The sequence below is a fragment of the Cryptomeria japonica genome, chromosome 4, assembly GCF_030272615.1.
Source record: "Cryptomeria japonica chromosome 4, Sugi_1.0, whole genome shotgun sequence".
Classification (NCBI taxonomy): domain Eukaryota; kingdom Viridiplantae; phylum Streptophyta; class Pinopsida; order Cupressales; family Cupressaceae; genus Cryptomeria; species Cryptomeria japonica.
The window spans coordinates 401,987,907-402,005,876 of NC_081408.1; positions in this window are offsets into that span (position 1 = coordinate 401,987,907).

Below are 17,970 nucleotides of genomic sequence, written 5' to 3' on the forward strand. Positions count from 1 at the left end.
GCATCGGAATATTTGAGCAAATTAAGGACAAGGAGCTCACTGCAAAAATGATTGAAGAAGTACAGAAAGCTATTGCCATTGGCAAAGTTAAAATTGTCAAATTTATTGCTGAGTTGACCCCTCAACTCAAACACATTCTTTATTTATTTCAGAAACTTTGTACATTCTCTTTATTTATTAAAGATATCAAGAATAAAACTGAAGTGATTGAGAAAGAGATCACCGATCTCTCTAATAAGTTGACCACTAAGCCTAATTCCATTCAGAATTTTTATACCAAGCTACAACAGCTCATGGCTCAACAATTGGAATTAAGGAATGAAGAACACAAGATAAGGATGGACATAATGACACTTCAAACATTATTCCTTCCTCATCTTTCCTCCGTCCAAGAGCAGATTAACAAGGCTACATCCCTATCCACTCAACAAGAGGGAAGCAAATTAGATGGACTCATTTCACTGTTAGCTGACATTACAACTCAGAATTCACTCATGGACAGTGTTAAGGATGCCCTCTCTGCCGCTCTCACCGATGCAAGGACAAAGTATAAATCCATTTTTGACCAGTTGCCACCACTGAATGGTAACTAAATTTTGATGTTTGTCAAAAAGGGGGAGTGATATAGTATCAAAGCATCAAAGTATCAAAAAAAAGGAGTGTAGTATACAGGGGGAGTATATACCGAGCAAAACAGAGTATTCAAAACAGAGTCAATTTTGACAGAGCAGTGAACTGAGCAGTTATCACAAAATATTGATCATCGAGCATGCAAAATCAGAATTTTGTACAGTATATTGATAAGGGGAGTATATCTGAATATACTATTTCATTGACTAATGTATAGACTGTTTGTTTAGTCAAATTTTGTAAGTATATAGATTTTTGAGTTATGACTTTGAAAGTAGTTTTGTCAAACATCTCAACTAATGTCAAAAGGGGAGATTGTTACTACTTATCAAGTTGTCATTAGTTTTACATCCAAAGTCATTCTATATACTCTAGTCGATTACTACTACCGAAATATTCAGTCGGTATGAACAGAACAGTCGATTAAAGAAGAAAGTATTCACAGAGCCCAGTATGCACCGAGTTGTCTACCGAGTATCATTCCATGTCTATCAAGCAGAAATAATGATACATCGAGTTGATATACACCGAGTGAAACATGTTGCCATATTCATTGAACCTGGACACACATATGAAAACGTCTTACATGATCGAGGAACATAGAACCGTTATCACATTGGAAATTGCACTTAAAGATTGTGTATGATTTTGAGGTCATTTATCCAATGAAATATTTTGTATAGTTATTCATTCAATAAATCATGTTTGTAAGATCGAAGCAATGAATCAGATCACCGACATAACAGATCTATTTATATAGCATGGATTAAGGATAGAAGTCTGATAGACAGAGATATACAGAGGTGTATGAAGCAAGACATGTGTGATACATGAGAAAGCACTAAGTGTTATGATTGTTACAGAGACACAGAGGTCACCGAGAAGGATTTCATAGAACAGTCAAAGAATAGAGTAAATAGAAGGGTTTACCAAGTTACTTTATGGGTTACCGAGGTATGCTATAAGCAAGGTAATCTTATTTTGAGCACAAAGAATCTGCTATAACATTCCAGATGTAAAGTTGCAGATATTTGTAAAGATTTTATTGAAATATTTTGAAGTTGTAAGAGAAACCTTTAACAAGGTAAAAGACTCTAACCAAGTCTATAAATTGTAAAGCCTCTAACCAGGTACAACATTTAGTTTAAGTGTTGTAAAATCCTTTAGCAAGGTAGATCTAACAGATCTTGATACTCCTAATAGGGTAAGCTATCAGAAATAGCTAAACATGTAGCTCTAACCGAGCACTCTTTATTATTGCAGTAGTGAAGTTGTGGGTGCCATCCCCACCGCAGTTTTTCTCTCTAACCAAGAGTTTCTGCGTAACCAAAATATATGTATTATGGAGTGAATCATATATGATTGTTATTTATTTGTTTTAGCTTTATGTTATGTTGCAGCAGGTTTTGGTTTATGCATAACAGTAAAGATATTGTTGTTAAAAGGATTTGAAGTACTGATTCACCCCTCCCCTCTCAGTACATTAGCTTTCCATATTGGGCCTAACACTTTATTCAATTTTTAATGGATTTTCTTATGACTTTATTCAAATTTTTATGGATTTTTTAGGACTTTATTTGATTTTTATAGATTTTTTTAGGATTTATTTGATTTTAATGGACTTTTTCAAGACTTTCTTCAATTGTTATGGATTTGTTAAGACTTTATTCGATTTTTATGGATTTTTTGGGGACTATTTGATTTTTGTAGATTTTTTCAGGAGTTTATTTGATTTTTGTGGAATTTTTTAGGACTTTATTCGATTTTTATGGATTTTTTTAGGACTTTATTCAATTTTTATGGATTTGTTTTTAAATTTATTCAGTTTTGATGTATTTTTCAGGCTTTATTTAATTTTAATAGTTTTTTTAGGACTTTATTCAATTTTTCATAATATTTTTTAAAGACTTTATTTGATTTTTATGGATTTTCTTATCACTTTATTCAATTTTTATGGATTTTTTTAGGACTTTATTTGACTTGTATAGATTTTTTTAAGATTTTATTCAGTTTTTATGGAATTTTTCATGACTTTATACTACGGCATTGCCTACAATCAAGACTAGTACCATGTAGCACATAAATGGGAAGTGGGACTGACTTAGTGTGCAAAGTGGGATTCTGAAATTATTAAGCAATGAACCTCAAGCCATGAGAGGTGTATTGTTATGTTTTATTATGGATGATGTGATGAAAGTAGAGGATGAAATGAACATGGGCCAAATAAAATACTAATAGATGGTAGAGTTTTAGCCTCCTACACATGGCGCATGTTTGCTAGGTTTTCACCATGGTACTTACCCAAAGCACATGTTTGCCAGGTTTTCACTATTGGGTGAATTATTTCCCTTTACTATTTCGCTCTTTTTTTAATTTTTTCATGGTCACACAAGAAACCTATTTACCAAGTTTTCATCAAGGTGACTATTTGTTGAATTTTTATGATTTTTTTATTCTTTTTTATACTTTTTTTTTGTCGTTTTTTTTTTTACTCAAGGATTCTATGAGCGTCAAGTGTAATACATTTTCAAGTACATGTCATTGACGAGATCAGGCAGTGGTTCACCTTATGTAGTAGACAACTAATAAGCCCCATTTCTAAACACCACTATGATGACATATGACCCCAACCAGTTAGGCTCAAATTTTCCTGTCCATTCTCCCACTGATAGATTCCTCTGATTTTGTTTCAAGACCAGGTCTCCAATCTCAAAGAATCTAACTCATACTCTCTTATTATAGATCCTCTTGAGGTGATTCAGATACACTTGAAGGTGATTGAGGGAATTTTGTCATTTCTCATCAAGCAATTCCAAGTCATGCAACCTTGCAACCTAGTACTCTTCATCTGTAATAAGATTTGCAATGAAACTCTAAGTGAATGTAGCTTAACCTTGATGGGGGTATGGATTTAGACCCATACACAAGGTAAATGGAGTGGCACCTATGGGAGTGTAAAATCAAGTTCGGTAAGCCCAAAGGGTGGGATTGAGTTGTAGGTGTCAAGCACGACCAATCTTGTTGACAACTTTCTTCAGTATTTTTAGAATGGTTTTGTTAGTTGCCTCAACTTGACCATTACTCTACAAATAGTATGGTGTGGAAAAGTGGTGTTGTGTGTGGAACTTCTCACAAAGTTCACAAACATCATGGTTTTTGAAAAGATGCTCGTTATTTGTGACAATGGACGGGTAATCCATACTAACATATGATATAGTTGAGTAGGAATTTAGCTATTTGTTTACAAGTTATGTAAGTGGAATTTATTCCACCCATTGGGTGAAGTACTTGGTGGCAATGACTATGAACTTATGCCCATTTGAGGAGGTTGGGTTAATCTGCCCCACAAGGTCGAGTCCCCATTGGGAAAAGGGCCATGAAGATGTTATTGGTTGTAGATCTTGTTTTGGCACATGAATGAGATATCCATGCATATTACATTTTTGACATCTCTAAACAAACTTGTAAGCATCATTTTCCATAGTCGTCCAATAGTACCCAATTTACATGAGATTTTTAGCCAAAGCGAGACCGCTAGAGTGAGCCCCACAAATACCTTTGTGTACTTCTCTTAAAGTCATTTTTACTTTTGTTGAATCGAGACATTAGAGGAGAGTTCCATCAAGACCTTTTTGGTATAGTGTTTATGTGTTGATGGTGTAACAGGCAAATTTTCAGATAAGGGTTTTGCATTGGTTGTGGGACAAGTTAAGGGATAGGTATTGGTCATGGACATAGGAATATACATATTTAATATAGGGGTGATTCAAGACCAACAATTTTACACACGCATTTAGATTGTGAAACATCATAAGAAGGGTCCATTAGCTGCTCTACCAAGAACTCGAAATGTGTCACATTATCTATAATATCAAGTAAAGACCCCACACTAGCCATTGCATCAACTGCCTTATTTTGAATTCAAGGAATTTTCTTAAAGATGATATGATCAAAGTACTACTTGAAACATCAACCATATGTTTTTAAGGTAGAAGCTTGTCGTCTTTAGTTAGATAGTCATCGTTCAGCTATTTTACTACTAGCTGAGTATCGCCATAAGCATGCATGTCTCTTATTTTCCACTGTGCTATTGTGTGAAGCCAAGTGATGAGAGCTTTGTACTATGATGTTTTTTTCTACAAGGAAAATAAATTCTCTATGACTTTCGAATGGTGTCCCCTTGATGTGTTATGAATAGAATTCCTACCCCCACTCCATGATTACTATAGGACCCATCAAAATAATATTTCCATTTTGTAGAGGCACCTATTGTGAACACTGATTCATCAAGAAAATCAATCAATATTGGGTGATCTACTTGAAATGGAGCTTCTTCTAGTTGATCTATAATTATCTATCCTTTGATAGCTTTTCTATCCACATATTCAATATCAAATTCACTTAGGATCATAACCCACTTAGCCAATCTTCCTATGAGAGATTCTTTGTTCAAAAGGTACTTAAGTGGATCAATTTTGGCAATGAACTTTGTTTTGTGACTTAGCATGTAATTCTACAGCTTTTGGGATGCCAAAATGACAGCGAGGTACGCATGCTCAATGGGAGTGTAATTTAGCTCATAACCAACTAGTGTTCTACTAATATACTAAATTTATCTTACTCTCCCTTGGTCATAATTTTCTGCCAAGAGAGCTCCCAAAGATGAATTAGTAGCTGATATGTATAACAAAAAAGGTTTCCTCATAGTAAGTGGTACTGATACTCGTAGTGAGATCAAATAATCCTTAAGTGCTTGAAAGGTTTCTTGGCAATGGTCTATCCATTTGAATGGTACCCCTTTTCTTAATAGATGTTTAAATGGCTAACATTTATCTACTAGTTGAGCAATGAACCTCCTGATTGATTGTAGTTTTCCTTCTAGGATTTTTAAGTGCTTTAGATTTGATGGTAGATGCATTTCAAGAATAATTTTAGCTTTGGTCGAGTCTACTTCAATTCCTCTATTTGACAATAATTTTATTCATGTGACATCAAATACACATTTCTTTAGATTTAGTTGGAATTTATAATATTCTAATATGTTAAAGATTCAGGCCAGAATAGCAATATGATTGTCCCTTGTGGTTGACTTAGCCAATAATTCATTGACATGGTCCTCTATTATGTTGTGTATCGTGTCTTGAAACAATGTTCTCATCGCTCTATGATGTGTTTCTCTATCATTCTTGAGACCAAAGGGCATGACATCCAACAGTAGGTCCCCCACAGGAAAGTAAAAGCAATTTTATGTTTTGTCTTCTAGTGTTATTCTTATTTAGTTGTACCAAGAAAATCCATCCATCAATGAAAGCATTTCATGTACAGCTATGAGATCAACAATCATATCAATATTAGGCAATGTGAAATCATCATTTAGATAGGCCTTGCTCGAATCTCTTAAATTTGTGCATATTCTAATGCCCCCAATTGGTTTGGTGATAGGTACCAGATCTGTTATCCATTCAGCATAATCTATAGGTCTGATGAATCACACATCTAACAGCTTCTTTAGTTCCACTTTGACCAATAAAGCAATTTGAGGATGCATTTTTCTTAACTTTTTCTTAAATGGCTTTGCTCCTGGAAGAAGAGGTAAGTGGTGGACAACCAGTTCAAGATCTAAAATTGATATGTAAGTATAAGACCATGTGAAGTTGACTTGTCTTTCTTTGAAAAACTTGGTGAAGTTCTCTTTTTCTTCTAGCTTAAGAAACTCTACGAAATGGACCTTCCGTGTATTCTCATTGTCACTCAAGTTTACTTCCTCTTATTTTTCTAATAACAATGGTGATATTTCTTGATCTATAGGGATATTTTCCATCCTTCCATCCTCTTGCGCCTCAAAGAGGTTTTCACCATTGGATACACCTTTTGTTTTTACTATTTTGTGGTCGAAAAGCGCCTTTCAATTTTTACCTTTAGACTGAGTATTTTGATTTTCTTTTTTATTTTTATTTTTATTTTAATTCATGGCTAGAATGAGGGCTGGCCTCTCCAAAATATGTTGTGGTGTTGAGGTTTATAGCAAAGCTATTTTTATGGTCCCCAAGTGGTATTCCTTCTCGAACTCTTAGAAATTCAACAATTGCTTCATCATTTTCAAACCAAACCAAATGCAGTGGATTTTGTTGATTCCAATCGATAATTTGTTGGTATTCATCGTGGTTGGAAAAGGTTATAGTGGTAGAAGTCAAAGTACACAAATAGGTATCAAAATAATATCACCAAGAATTAGGATCAAGTTCTTTGTCTTTGTAGATAATGTCATTGTCAAATACTTCTTGGTGGAGACAGGGTTTATTAATGGCATAAGTACTAGATCTAGTAAAAGTGTCTCATTCGTACTCATTTGAATTAGTCAACATAACTCTCTTGCTTGGACTCTTTATCATTAGTAGTGCTAGCTGTAGACACCTAAAAGTTGCACAATCAATTAAGTGAATTTTATTTATTTAATTATCCCTAATTCTTCCAATTAATTAAATTAAGATTTAATTAATATCCCTATTCTTCTAATTGACCTTTTAATCAAATTAAAGATTTGATTAAATCTCCTTCTTCTATCCTAACTTATTAATTAAACTAAGGTTTGATTAAGTACCCTTAGCCATTTGATTGAATAAATCTTATTTATTTGATTAAAATCCCTTTTTCCCCTTTTGATTAAATTCACATTTAATTAAAAATCCCCTTTGCAAATAAATAAATCATTATTTATTTGTGAATAGTCTCCCCCACTTGCAAAATCCTACATTTTTAATTATTCCCCTAATCATCCTTCTAGAAACCTCCTAATCCCATCTTAATCATCTCTAATCTCCCATCATGTCCTTTTCCTAAATTTGGGGGAGTCACTTCTCCAAATTTGGAAGAAAGTCTTCAAAATGCATTTAAGACTTTATCTATTTCAACAAGTTAACTTGTTGAGTCTTCCAAACATGTAAGTCTCTTACATAAACCACTAGTGGTTTTCCTCTTTAGGCAAGTTAGCCTCCAAATTCTTCAAAAGGCATTTAATGTCTCTTACAAGCCCACACCCCTTAGCCATGATGGTTGTCCCTTTAACCATTTTCCCATGTTGCACAAGAGTTTACCTCTTGGGTAATAGCATGCCTCCCTTGTTAATGACATTATCCAATGATGTCATTGCTTGAGGTTATCCATAATTGATTGCTTAGAATCTAACGCTTGTTTAGCATCCTCTCAAGGTGACATTTGTCAACTTGGGATTGGATTGAATCTCTCCCGTGGATTGATAACTTTCAATCCTAGCCCTTGTTGAGATTACTCAATCTCAACCATCCATTTCTCTATTTTGCCTATAAATAGAGCTCATTTCTTCAATTCAAGGATCCCAATCTTGTGCATCCAAATTATAGTCATTTTGCAGGTTATCAAGGAGCTCATTTGTCATCTTCAAGCATCTAAGTCTTCTAGCATTAGCATCATAGCACTTAGCTTTATTGCATTATGTTTTAGATCATTCAACCTAAATTTCATATCAATTACATACTTTTTCATCTTCATCTAGCTTAATTAGCACACCATAATCTTCAATTTGGAATTAACTTAGCCTCATATCATCTCCACCATCTTGATCATAACTATCTTTTCATCTTGCATCCTTGGCTTTCATTCATATCATCATCTTAGCATTCGCTAGGATCTTAGTTGCATTCATTTTGATCCTACAATCGCCGTTTAAATTTCATTCTCTATGTTGGCATCCAAGAGATAAAGTGCTCTTCCAAGTGAGGGCCACCTTGAATCTTAAGGATCTTTAGGAATAGAGGAGCATGGAACGATTTTGAGAGTTTTTGGTTCACTAACATGTTTTTGTGATTACTAACTCTAATGCAATGTTTCATGTGTGTGTTTGAGGTGTTTTCTTCCATTTGCAGGATGATCCCACATTTTCGGCATACATCTTTGGCATCCACCGTGGGGGATAGACCCCTGAAAATCTCAATTTTTTTAACATTTTTCCACAAGTTCCCTCCTAGAAAATTTCACCATAGTTTCGTGCATATGAAAGTTCTTTTTGCGCATATGACAGTTCTTTTTGCGCATATGATAGTTCTTTTCGCACATATGACAGTTCTTTTTGTGCATATGAAATCGCGCATATAATCTTTGTTTTCGCGCATATGAGAGAGCCGAAATTTTGTAACCCAGGTTTAAATTTAGGCTTGTGTAATCCCACCAAAAGATTTTATTTTTCACTAACTCTTGTTTTTGGAGGTTTTCCTAATAGTTTCTTGCATATTTGGAGGGGTTAGATTAGGATTTTTGGATTTCTTTCTATCTTTTCAAGTTGGATTTAAAAAGAATTCATCTTTCCTTTGGGTTAAAAAGAAACTCATCTTTTATTTTGGGCTTAAAATAAATCAAATTTTCCTTTGGGCCTTAAAAAGAACTTCATTTGCAAGGTTAAAAAGAACCACAAATCAAACACTTTGTTTTCTTGCAATATTAGGGAAAAACACTTCAAAATTGGTGCTCTTAAAAAGGACAGAACAAATTTCATTTCTTGCAAAGAGGATAAAAAGCACAATCAACCTTATTTTTTGCAAGTTAAAAAGAGCAATCAACTTGTCCATTCTTACAAACCAATTTACTTTCAAGCAACGTGCTTTCATTTTGTTGACCAGGATTTCACTTCCCTATTTAGAAAACAAATTGCTATGTGGGATTAAAATGAACACCATGTTTGATTGGAGCAACATCTCTGATTAGGATCTATAAAATCATTGCTTTGAAGGTTAAAAAGAATTTTGTTTGCCTTGACTTGAGTGGTAGGTATATTCTCTCCCCTTAATTGGGTGACCAAAAATCCAAACCCACTCTTTTCCATGCTTTCTTTACTTTCAAGCAAATTAAATCTTTTAGAGGACCTGCCTTCTCGAATCCTTGGGGGGACTAGTGAGAAGGGTACTACCCAAGTGGGCAACGACTTTATCACCAAATTTACCAACCCACTATAATCAAATGTGGAGGCTGATGAAAATCCCCTCCAACGGAAGTGTGTGTTTGATAGCCTTCCTCTCGTATCCTTGTGATGTGAAAAGCCTTTGTTCTAAAGGTTGGGAAGCCTCTTAATGGAGTTTATCATTTGTCGCACCGAATGGAAACTTTACTATGAACCATAGAAGTAGAAACTTTGAGTCGAGTCAATTGCCATACATTGACAATATCATAGTGCAAGGGTGGGGAAGAATGCACCCCCAAGATTACTCACCATATATCTCCCAAGATAGCTACCCAATGGTGAAGAAATTCACTTTGAGTTAATTTCTGGAAAAAGGCAAAAAAACAGGCACCCTCTAAGGGGTGACAAGGTTGTTTGAGCTGACAGAGTATCGAGACTAGTGGGCTATGATTTTGTCAATGACCCTTGAATAAAGAGTCTACTTAGTGTGTCTTATGTGTATCCAAACCAGTGAAAACATCGGGGATATGAACACCTCCTCAAAAGAACATACACTCAATGTTTAGCATTAGGATGGCCATTGTCTTCATGTGTGCTATGTGTTCTTGTCATAAATGCTAAAACATCTTGCAAAAATATCCAAAAATCAACTCAAAAATCAGCTCAAAAACAAGGAGAGGTCATACGTGGAAGAAATTTGCAAATCCAACAAAGCACCTTTTGCGGTGGTTATTAACTTTTCAACTATCTTTAGGCAATACTTTCATCCAACAAGATTAGGGGAGTATCAAAACCAAGTGATCAAGATTTTATCATCCAACTATCTCAACGATAATAATACCTAGCTAGGTATTCAAGTTAGTCAAATCAAGTTTCCATATCGGGAGACTTTATCCATATCATTTGACATGATTTGTCATAGGGTCCTATCAAACAAACCCTCTATTCGAATTAGTAAGCTTGAGTATCTGAAACTAAGTATCCATCAAGTCAACAACATCAACCTATCCAAACTGAAACTTTGATCACTCATGGGACCATCCTTTGTCGCTTGAAAAAGAAGAAGTTTATTCAAAGGAAAAGAGTCCGAGCCTAAATCAAGATCAAGATATCATGACTCTCTGATCTAATCCCATTTTTTATCAAGATCCCACCTATCAAGAATCTTATGATGATCCCCTAAGATTTTTGTATTCCATCCACGATGATCCCCTTTTATCTCAAGAATAGAGTCCCATTCAACATCCACCTCCTAAGAAAGAGCATGATATCCCTTCCATCTCCTTCACTAATCTAATTCAAAATCAAGAGAAAAGCACAAACTCAAATAATCCTACTCCAAGTCAAGATCAAGATCAAGGAATCCTTTCGTCCTCCAAATCTATTTTAGGTCATTTCATTCCAAAGTCAAACTCTTCATCCTCAAAAACCATTTTAGGTCCTTTCATTCCAAATTCAAACTCTTCATCCTCCAAATCCATTTTAGGTCCTTTCATTCCAAAGTCAAACTCCCCATCCCTTCCATCCATCTTGGGTCCTTGCCTCCCTCCATCCACCAATCCATCACCTCAAATGATCCATAAGAAAGATCAACAAAGGCACACATCTTTGAACTTCTTTCAACCATCTATATAAACATATTTCCAAAACTATTCTTCCATCATTTCCTTTATCTATTTTGGGTCCTTATGTCCCAAAATTCAATTTTCCTCCATCTCTTTGTCACCTCTCAAGTTGTGTACCAATGCTCATGTTGAAGACATTTCCATCTATCCTCGTACAAATCTTCAAACATTCTATCTATTATCCAACACCTCTTTTCTATCCTTCCATCCCTTTCATTCAATTCTTTACATAATTCCATCATTTGTGAAATAGGCATTTGTGTCATTTTGTCACATGCTTTCCCATGCTCGAATCTCATGTTCGGTCCTTTTCCTAGATATCTATTCATGAAATGCTTCAAAATCCGAGTTTGTTCCTCTTTAACATTTTCTTTTGGTTGGGATACACACTCAATCCAGAAAAGAACCACTTATCGTATCTTGGTACCGACATCTTTTGATTACTATATCTCATATACTTAATCATTTGCTCTAAATCATTGTGATTTCTTAGTCAAAGACATGGCTAGTGAAACATCTAAAATCTTGCTTTAGTGCCACTGTAATTATCAAACCCATGTAAGTTTCATTACTTACAAGACAATGCAAGAAAAATAAAGAGCAAAAAGAAATATCAAAAGATCAAAAGCATGAGCAAGAAAATAAATATCAAGAAAAGCAAAATGCAATGAAATGTAATATGAAAATGCTTGGCTGTGGGAACATGCAAATAACTCCATCGGGGCTATGGACGCCTGGCTAGAAAAGGAGCAATATTTGTGAGATTATAGTGATAACCTTGTCAGGGCTATGGACGCTCACTGGGAGCGAGGCTCTATCCAGGATGCTTTTGAAGTCAAAGTAACTCATGTAGCTAGCCAAGTTGGATTCTGAAGATTACAATGATCATATGAGCCAGAATAAACCCACTTGCACATACATGGGTAATCAAAGACTAAGTACCTTGATCCAATTTGGGATTCTTCTTCCCTTTTAAATCTGCTTCCTAGTCCCTAGATATGTTAGGTGGAATTTTTCGGAGGTTCTAAGTGTGGGTTGGGTCTCTATCTTTGAAAAAGTTCAAGAACACTTATTCAAGTGGTGCTAAATACTGTGACAATCTTACATATCACCTCTTTGCAAATGGAGACCTCTATACTTGGGGTCAAAGTTTCATCCACTTTATTCTTTATACCACGTCTCCCATTATCCTTCCTCCAATATCCATTACTCTATCTAAATTCATCCAGTGCTATCTATGATATTTCTTCACGCTAATCCATACCATCTATCCTAACTATTCATTTCTTCCATCATCTATCACTGTCTATGATCTTGTTTCTTCTATCCATATCCTATCTCCATCCATATCCCCTTTTCCGTCCTTGATCTTGATCAAAACTAAGGACAAAAACATGATTTCAAAAATCTCTTGACGTGTCTCCTCATAAGCTACCTTCATCTTTATCCTATCCATTTCCACCTCAATGGTTCATTCATCCATTCACAATATTCCTTGTCTTGATATACATTGGGGCAACTAAATACATCTTTCTTCTAATCCAAAAAGCTCCAAAACTCAGAAATGTCTAAAAAAACTAAAAAATCAAAAATCAAAATAAAAGATTGAAAATCAAAGCATAAATGCATGGCCTGTCCATCAAATAAACAATAGAAAAACTCTCGAAGTCTGCAATCAAACTGATCACATGTCTTGTTAATCAATTCATCACTCAAAATCTATCAACATCAACATGTCTTATACGGGGAAAGGTACACTAGAAACAAGACAGATCAGTCTTATACGGGGTACTCACTCTTTGAAACCAGACATTCCTATCAATCAGTGAGTCTTGTTAATCAATCCATCTATCAACATCAACATCAACATGTCTTATACAGGGAAAGGTACACTCGAAACCAAATAGATCGGTCTTATACGGGTACTCACTCTTTGAAACCAGACATTCCTATCAATCATCGAGTAATCAAAACAATGGCATAGATCAATATGACTACTGGATTTTGTTCTAGTTAGTCTTATCTTTATTAATTGATGGCAGGACATGTTTCATCTCTCAAAAAAATCAAAAAATCAAGAAAAAGACAAAAACAATCACAAACAAGTCAAAAAGTGCAATAAAAACAAGTGGTGAAAACTTGGCAACAAGCACCATTTGTGAGAGAGAAACTCCTCTATCTATCAGTACTCGCATCATATCTTTGGCTCCATCTGATCTAAGCCAATAGCCATTGCAGAACACTTGTACGCGCAACATTATCCTGGACATACTTACCGTAGTCATTGTCCTTGATTTATCTGAATCATATCCCACCATGGCTTGGTGATCAGTATAAATATCCATATCAAAGAAGTATCAACGGCAAGGGGAAAAATCCTGACCTCGCTGGGGGCATTTTGCCTTGAGGGTTTTCTACATTAGACCAAGCACATAGCAAGACGACAAGGATCAAAACAACCAAAAATGACAATACTAATACAAGAGGCTAGACATCAAGGAATTGAAATGAACAAACGATCTATTTGCAAGATGTTTTACTTGACAAGAATACATTTCCGATAGCATGCATGCTTACTTATGGTTGTTGATTTTTTCTTATCATATCTCCTAAGCGACTCAAGGATGTCTCAAAGACTAGAGAAGCAAGGAAGGAATGTTATGTTTTCTTGGTCCATTGTTTGGGAGTGAAGCCTTCTACTATGCAAATTTGTCTTACGACGTGATCAGACAACATATCATTGAAGACATTTCGGTTTTGTATAGGACAAAGGTTAACTCTTGTTTGTTTTACGCAAGCAACACTCGGGTCGTCTTGGTTCAATTATACCTCAACGCTTGTGTTGTCTTGCAATATCAAAATCCATGTAAGTTATACTCAAGTCATTATGGTTTAATTATACCATGACGCTTGTATCAACTTTCAACAAATCAAGGCACGAAGATGGAAACAAAGGAAGCACTGCACTTTGATCAAAACAGATGGAAACATTTGGGAACGAGAATGCATTAGTATCATTTCATTGTCATTATCATCTTAATGTGCATTTAGTTGCATTATCATATCATGGCATTTAGTTGTATATCATCATCATCATCATCTAGTCACATTTATCATTGCATCCATCACATGCATATCGATTGCATCATCATGGAATTTTCTTCGCTTTTATATCTTCATCATCCATCCAACTCTCATCTATCATATCTTATACAGGATGTATCTTTCCTAAAACCATACATTTTGATTAGGTCTTATACAAGATATACCGTTTCTGAAACCAGATGTTTTGGTCATCTTTGTCTTATACATGAGGTGTCATTCTTGAAACCAAACTTGATCTCAATCTTATCAATTCTATCAATCCATTTCATCTGATCCATTATATCATGTCTTATACAGGATGTATCCTTCCTGAAACCAGACGTTTTGATCAAGTCTTATACAGGATATATCGTTCCTGGAACCAGACGTTTTGATCATCTTTGTCTTATACAGGAGGTGTCATTCCTAAAACCAGACTTGATCTCATTCTTATCAATCTTATCAATCCAATCAATCTTATCAATCCAACCAATCTAATCAATCTTATCAAACCCATGTATGTCATCGACTATCCACTCTTCTATCTTTCAAATAACATTCTTCTTCTTTCGAGAGATCATTCATGCCTTTAGTGCTCTCATATCAGCATCATGTTGACCAATCAATTCCATATCAGTGTATCATATCGAATCAATTTTTCATATTTCATATCAACAATTTTGACGACAGCATCATATCAAAAAAAATTGACGACAAATTGAGCGTTTTTCTTTGAATCAACGTAACACGTTGACACAAAGAGGGAAAAAATGTAGACACCTAAAAGTTGCACAATGAATTAAGTGAATTTTATTCATTTAATTATCCCTAATTCTTCCAATTAATTAAATTAATATTTAATATTTAGATCTCCTTCTTCTAGCCTAACCTATTAATTAAACTAAGGTTTGATTAAGCACCTTTATCCATTTGATTGAATAAATCTTATTTATTTTTTAATGTTGGCAATATGAAGGAATTGATTATGTGTTGCATTGATGTTTGTCATTGATATCAACACTAGCTTATTTGGTTGTTTATTGGGTTCCGGTAGAATGGTTGGATTGTGATAATGATCAGGAGATTGGTCTCTGATATATGGTTTGGTTTGGTCATTCATGTGTGTATCACATTCAGTTGGTTCGGGATTCAGTGATCCAGAAGCTATCATATGTTCTAGTAAGCCTTTTGGTTATCAGTAAGGGTTTTACCGGCAGAGCTTTGTTGAAGATCTTTTGATGGATTTGATAAGTGGTGTTGGTGCGGTTTCTAGAAGGTTCTCAAGATGATGATGGTTATCATGTTCATGTTCCAGTTGATTGGTGGTATTACATTTGGCTTATGGCGATCTATTTTAGGTCCGGTGCTATTATATGTTATTGACTTCTAAGTTATGGACCGGTTTGTGTAACATGTTGGTGGATGCTCTCGATGCATTACGAGTTGGATTTATTGATTGGATAATGTTGCTTTGGCCTTAGGCCAACTTTGGTTGCGAGTTTATGTAATGGATTTATTGTATTATCTTTTAGGTGGTCGACCTAATTGTTTAGGTCTAGGGTTTGTATAAATATGATGTAAGATCTCTACAAATAAAGTTATAATCATATTCAGAGGTTTGGTATTGAGCTTAATCTACTCCGGCATAGGAGATGCTATTCTTGCAGTTCAATCTTCTTTTTGGATTGTAGTCTAAAGATTTCTTGTAGTTTAAAGATTTCTTGTAGTTAGTGAGGCTCCTTAGTGATGAGCAGTTTCATGCATGTGTAGGCCCCTTTAACATTTTTTTTTAATTTTTACTTTTATCTTAATTTGATTGTTTTCTCTCTTTTTTACACTCTAGCTCTTATATTCATTCTTAATTTTCATGGTTACTAATTTCACCACTTTCTTCTATCTTATGCTTATTTCACATTTTTAAGGTTTACCTTGTTTTACCTATCCCTTATGTTTGTCATGGTATCCATGACACATATCCTACAATGAGGCCATCTTCTTACCATTGTCTACATTTATTTGCCTTGATTATAACATTTTGCTTATACCATTTGCACACATTTTGCTTATACCATTAGCACTCATTTTGACATATCCTTAGCATTTATCCTTAATTTTAAGATACCATGCCTTCCCCATCACACATGCTTAGTTTAGGGACACTATTCCTTCATCCATCACACTTGAGCTAGCTATGCTACACCCTTACATTGGGAGGGATCGTGTCTTTCCTTTATTACATCTTAGGCTTTCATAATTATATTTTTTACATTGGGGAAATATGTCCTTTCCCCTTTATCATTCAATACCATATGTTCCTTATACATGGGGGGCATCATTCCTTCCTTCCATCTACCTTATTTATATGTGCATTCACTAGAGACTTAATTTCTTACCTATATGTTTTTTACACGTGCTCATAGATATCACATTAGGGGATTAAATTTACTTGCACGTATGTTTTTCTCTTCACTGTTTGCATCCCATAGGTACAACCAATCAAGGGGTATTTTTATTGCCACTAACATTACTATGTTGAACATTCAAGTAATGGCAATTGCTATAGAGACTCGATACCATGATTAAACACAGTGTTATCACATGACACCTTGTGTCCCATGCATTATGCCATCTTATAGCACTCATGTAATTCACACCTTTATTACCTTCCAAATCAATAGAATTTATCCTAATTTACTCATGGCAATAGTTTCTTTATTCTTATTTGACAACTAAAAAGCTCTTATTTTTTACTTAAAATTTTCACTCATGAATTTAGACCTACTCATTTCCTTATACAAATCCCCCCCTTCCATATCCTTAGGTGTTGAAAAATCCACTTTCCATGCATGTCTATGAATGTTGCATACTTGACAATGTCTATGAATGTTGCATACTTGACAAATTGACATGCATGATCATTTTAAATTTTATATGCACTAAAGTAAGGCCAAAATTAATTTTGAAATTTGCAAATCAACATCATTTCTCATATCAACATCATTTCTCATTTAGTTTTGTGCTCATTTTGGATTAAATTTATTCTCAGTAATTTCTCCTCTAAGGTAACTAATAGTTTTAAAGCTTTATATAGCATACCATGCCAACAAATTAATGGAAATGGAGTTCCACCAACCTTTAATTTTACGGAAGCTGTTATCTGCTTGTGAGGATATGATGATGCACATGAAATTGCTCTTGATAATTTTTACTTTTTTTATTTTGAGAACTCCAGTTTATCATGTAAAACCTATTTCATAATTTGAAACTACTTATAATACTGTCTAAATGCCATCTATAATAACCCTATGTCTAAACACTAACACTATAATCTTATTTCTAACCTTAATTATAACTCTAACCATAACCCTAATTCAACTTCAATTATAACCTAGTTGAAAACCCTAATTGTAACCCTAATCCTATCTCTATTTATAACCATATTTATAACTCTAATTGTAACACTAACTATAACCCTAATTTTAACTCTAATTCCAGTTTTAGCCAACACCCTCTTTCTTAACTAATTTTCTAACGCTTACACTAATATTATATTTTGTATCAAATAAATAATTTATCATATAAATAATACTAAACACCTTACTGCTACTGTAATTACACCTCACCTAAAAATTCAAATTGTATTGAGCTTTATAATCTTACCATTTAATATTAGAATTTTGGCATCTTATAAAAAATATAAAT